This window comes from Lucilia cuprina, chromosome 6, assembly GCF_022045245.1.
Source record: "Lucilia cuprina isolate Lc7/37 chromosome 6, ASM2204524v1, whole genome shotgun sequence".
Lineage (NCBI taxonomy): Eukaryota > Metazoa > Arthropoda > Insecta > Diptera > Calliphoridae > Lucilia > Lucilia cuprina.
The window spans coordinates 9,008,868-9,014,668 of record NC_060954.1 but is presented as its reverse complement, the minus strand read 5'-3'; positions in this window follow the sequence as shown (position 1 = coordinate 9,014,668).

Genomic DNA, 5,801 nt, shown 5'->3' with positions numbered 1-5,801 from the left:
CTATAGTCTAGTCTATAGTTTAGTCTATAGTCTAGTCTATAGTCTAGTCTATAGTCTAGTCTATAGTCTAGTCTATAGTCTAGTCTATAGTCTAGTCTAAAGTCTAGTGTCAAGTCTAGAATTTGTAATATTTCATAGACTAGTCTATAATCTAGTTTAGAGTCTAGACTATGGTTTAGTCTAGTCAAAGTTCTATCTTATAGTTTAGTCTTTAGGTCAGCATATAGTTTAGTTTAAAGCTAAACATCATTGAATTCTTTTAAAACTCTGTTTCCTTATAAGCATTTTCATTCAAATCATGTCATTTACAATTCATGTTACATTCGTACTTCCTTGATGATAATAATGATGATTTTACTCTTATTTTCTGCATGAATAATTTAAATTTGATTCAAATAAGAACAACAACAGCAATAAATACAAAATACTTGAGTTAAAAATTACACAGCTTTTTTGAAATTTTTATCTTAAAAGAAGTAGAAAAAAAGTACTTTAGTTTAAGATTATTTTAACAGCCTTCTTTTTTACTTCTATTCTCATTCCCTCCCCCAACATTTACTGCCTTTTCCCCAGGCTCCGTTTTATGTAAATTTCATTGTATGTACATGAGTAATGTATATGTGTGTGTTAGCTATATCTGCCATCTCTTTTTCAAACCAAACATCAATCATTTATAGTACAATTGCAAAAAAAATCTGGCCTTGTCCCTCAATCGTATGTGTAATAGGAATGATGTACAAAACAAAGTATTCATTGAAATCAGCTGAGCATGCTGTGGCAGCAGCAGCTCCAACAACTCTCTGCAGATATGGTTAAACACATACATTCACAAACAAACTAGTGGAATTGTGTACTTAGCTAGAAGCTTGGAAATTTAAATAACATTAAAAATACAACTGTTTAGAAAAGTTTTCATACTTTTTCTTCTTTATTTCGTTTTGTTTTTTTTTTTGTTGAACTTGGTATCCTGGGCATTATTAGAGGGGTTGTTTGGAGGGAGTGTAGAAGTTAGTTTTAGCTATAAAGGTATATTTTTAGGCTGCCAAGCAAAAGAGGTTTCTTTTTAGCTCTTTAGAGATTTCATGCTTTATTGTGGGTTAGGGGTTTTGAGTTTTTTAGAAAAGCAGCTTGCCAGAGCAGAGTATACAAAGGTGTATGAATGTTTTGCAGATTTTTTGTTTAGAAAACAGAGAGGTAGGGACGGAGGAGTTTGTATTAAATTGTTAGGACTCATATATAAAATCCTCTATAAACGCATCCAATAAAATATCGTTGCATAGGACTCGTCTAAATATTTCTCTGTTACCTCGTCCTTAGAAACAATTATAAACAAGTTTATTTTCTCTCTATAAACTTGACTCCTCTATAAACTCGTCAAAGGACTCTTCAATAAATTTGTCTACAGACCACACTTTAAGCTCGTTTATATATAATTCTATAAACTCGTGTAAAAGCTATTTAATGAACTAGTCTATTGAAGCTCTATAAATTCGTCTATATACTTCTACATACTCTCATCTACAGACTCCTCTCTACACTATTTAACGAACTCTCTTGATACTCTTTAAACTTGTCTATAGACTTCTATATAACTCTGACTTGTCTAAATACTAATCTGTAAACTGGTCGATACACTACTCTATAAACTTGCCTATATACTCCCTTATAAACTCAGCTAAAGACAAGTCTATAGATTAATTTATAAACTTGTCTATTGACTCTTCTCTAAGCTCGTCGTCTATAAAGCTCTATATAAACCCTATAGACTCCATAATAAACTCGTCTATAGACTCCTTTATAAACTAGGCTATAGACTTTTTTATAAACTCGTCTATAGTCTCATCTATAAACTCGTCTATAGACTCCTCTATAAACTCGTCAATACACTCCTCCATGAACTTGTCTATAAACTCGTCGATACACTTCTCTATAAACTCGTCAATAGACTGCTCTATAAACTCATTAAGAGACTTCTTTTTAAACTCTTCTATCGTCAATATACTTCTCTATAAACTCATCTAAAGACTCATCTTTAAACTTGTCTGTAGACTCCTCTATAAACTCTTCTAATAAGCTTGTCCATAGAATCTTTTGTAAACTCGTCGATACACTTCCATTATAAACTCCACTTCTCTGTAAACTCGTTTATAGGCTCCTCTACAAACTCGTCTATAGACTCATCTATAAACTCGTCTATAGACTCCTCTGTAAACTTGTCGATACAATTCCCTATAAACTCCTCTGTAATCACGTCGATACATTTCCCTATAAACTCGCCTTTTTAAACTCGTCTGCAGACTACTCTATAAACTATTTTAATAAACTTGTCTATAGAATCTTCTGTCAACTGTTTGATATACTTTTTTATAAACTCGTCGATACATTTCTATATAAACTTGTCAATAGACTCCTCTGTAAACTTGTCGATATACGTCTTTCTAAACTTTTCCATAGACAAACTAATAAGCTCGTCTATAAACTTCTTGATAAACTAGTCTATAGAATCCTTTTTAAACTTGTCTTTAGACTCCTTTATAAACTAGTCTATAGACTCCTCTATAAACTCGTCGATACACTCCTCTATGATCTCGTCGATACATTTATCCATAAAACTCTTTGATATACTTCTATATAAACTATATAAACTTTTCTATAGTTTTCCTAAGAAACTTGTTTCAGCTTCTTCTATAAACTCGTCTCTCCTACAAACTTCTCCTGATCCCCCTTTTACTGCCCCTTCCATAGCTTTTTCACAACCCTGTAAGGTTTTGCTTAGGAATTCAACAATTTTTATTTACAGAATCTGCTAAAATAAAAGGACGTCCAACAGTTTGTTTGCAGAATTAATTGACAAATTTTTACAAACTATATTTATTAGCACGCATACTCAGAGAGTAGTGTTTTAAAAACACACTCTCTTTCTCTTTCATACTGTATTTTGTATTTACAATTAAAACAACATGTTGCTAAACAATGTTGTTTTCAACAAAGTATGTATTACATAGCAACAAAGTTACTTAAATGGAGGAAATAAGACAGAGTGGGTGTGAAATCAAATTTTACCTGTAATTAAAAATAAATCTTCCAAAGCAGGAGGACAAAAAAAATAACACAAAGCTAGAATTGATTTATTATATGCGCCATTTGTCATACATTTAGTTTGAAATTAAATTGTTTTTATTTTTACTTAAAACACCTTGACTGACTTCTAGCTGAAATGCTTGAGTGACAGACAGAGACCAAGTAATTAAGTTTTTAAGTTATAAAGGGTGTAAAAATAAAAGATTTAACTAGACAATTAATTGACATTGTTGGGCTATTGTTGTATGCTTTAACAATTAAGCCATTAAACTTGAACAAAATTTAATTACAACATTATAATGAGTATTTGTTTAAAAATTAATTAAATGTTAATTAGTTAAGACACTAGTCGTATTATATTAAATGTTTTAATATAAAAATGTTTTATTCAAATTTTTATTTAGCTAGTGTTTAGGTTCTTTTCCTGTTTTTATATTTAGTTAGAAAAAGAAATTTTACAGGTTGCCTTGGCAAAAACTTTTGTAAATTATAGATATAATTAAGAAGATGAAAAACTTAAACCTTTACATTTTGCCTTAACCACAAGTAATAAGAAAGCTTATTAGAGAGGTTCATAACTGTAAACATATTTACAGACTCCACTATCAACTCTTTAAAAACTTGTCTATGTAAACTAGTCTAAAAAATCCATTAGCAGCTTGTCTATAAGCTCCTTTTTAAACTATAGTCTCTAGGTCCCTTTATAAACTCCTCTGAAGACTTCTTCATAAAACTCTTTTACAGACTCTATTATTAACTGGACTTTATAAACTTGTTTAAAGACTCCTATGTAAACTTGTCTAAAAGTTCCTTTATTATAGTCTATTAAAACCTTTATAAACTCGTGTATTGACTCTTTAATAAACTTGTTGATGAACTCCTTTCTAAGCTCTTTTATAATCTCCTTATAAACTTGTCTACGCACTCATCTGTAAACTCGTCTAAAAATTCTTTTTTTAACTCGTCTATAATGACTAAACTCCTTTATAAACTTCATTGTTAACTCGTCTAAACAGCACTTTATTAACGCGTCTCTAAACCCTTTTATAATCTTGTGTATGGAATCTAAAAAAACTCGTTGATAGACTTCTTTATAAACTCGTGTATAGAATCCTTTACGAACTCGTCTATAGACGTTTTAATTAACTTTTTTACAGACTCCACTATAAACTCTTTATAAACTTGTCTACGCTCTCATTTGTAAACTCGTCTAAAAACTCCATTTTTAACTCGTCTATAAAGACCTTTTTAAACTTCTTTATAAACTTCAATGTAAACTAGTCTAAATCCACTCGTCTAAAAACCACTTTATTAACTCGTATCTAAACGCCCTTATACCTTTGTGTGTGGACTCTTAAAAAATTCGTTGATAGACTCCTTTCTAAACTCCTTTATTAACACCTGTATAGAATCCTTTATGAACTTGTCTATATATTTCTTTACGAACTCGTCTATAGACGTTTTTATTAACTTGTCTATGGACTCCTATGTAAACTCGTCTAAAAACTCCCTTTTAATTCGTCTATAAATACTTTTTAAAACTCCCTTATATAATTCTGTGTAAACTCGTCTAAAAACTCCTTTATTAACTCGTCTTTAAACCCCTTTAAATCTAGTTTAAAACTCGCTGAAAGCCTCCATTATAAATTCGTCTCTAAATCCCTTTATAATTCTGTGTATGGACTCTTTTAAAAACCCGTTGATAGACTCCTTTATAGACTCTTTTCTAAGCACCTTTATAAACTATATTATAGAATCCTTAAAAACTCGTCTAAAGACTTCGTTATAAATTCAACAATTGACTACTCCATAAATTCGTATAAAAACAAGAAATTTCTTCCATATACTCCTTTATAAACCCTTTCACTGATCCACTATGGCAATAATATTGCAAACATTATTAAATCCAAACATTGATTGCTCAAGTTAAGACATAAGAACGAAATATCAATCACAATTTCCGTTTTTTTTTGCTTAACTTTTAAGCCTTTTTCCTGTTGTGGTCTACTGTTAATTATATGCCTTTTCTTTTAGTTTTTGTTTTTTCTTGCATACCTCAACTAATTATGAGTTTTATTAAGTTTTAATAAGTTGTTTTATTAGAGATAATAATTTATAATTTAGATTTAGTACAGTTGCTAAACATAAAAACTTTCAAGGATTTATTAAGATCAAATATGTGAGATTAAGAATAAAAAAAATATAATTTATTGTAATATATGTTTCATCTAAATCATTAGATTTATTTAAGTAAAATTCCAAAAATTCTTTCATCTCTATAAACTCCATACGTAGATTCGTTAACAAACGTGTTTAAAGTCTTTCTACTGACTTCTCTATATGCTCTCTTCTAGTCGTTTATAAACTCGTATAGTCTATACACTTTTCCATATAAACTGGTCTATAAAGTAGTGTCGCCTAGTCAATTCTATAGTCTATTCTATACTCTAGTCTATAGTGTAGTTTGTAGTGTAATCTATAGTCGAATCTATATTCTAGTCTACAGTCTAATCTATAATCTAGTCTATAGTGTAATCTATGGTGTAATCCATAGCCAAATCTATAATGTTGGATATAGCCTAGTCTGTAGTCTAGTCTGCAGTTGTAGACTGAATTAGTCTATAGTCTAGTCTATAGTCTAGTCTATAGTCTAGTCTATAGTCTAGTCTATAGTCTAGTCTATAGTCTAGTCTATAGTCTAGTCTATAGTCTAGTCTATA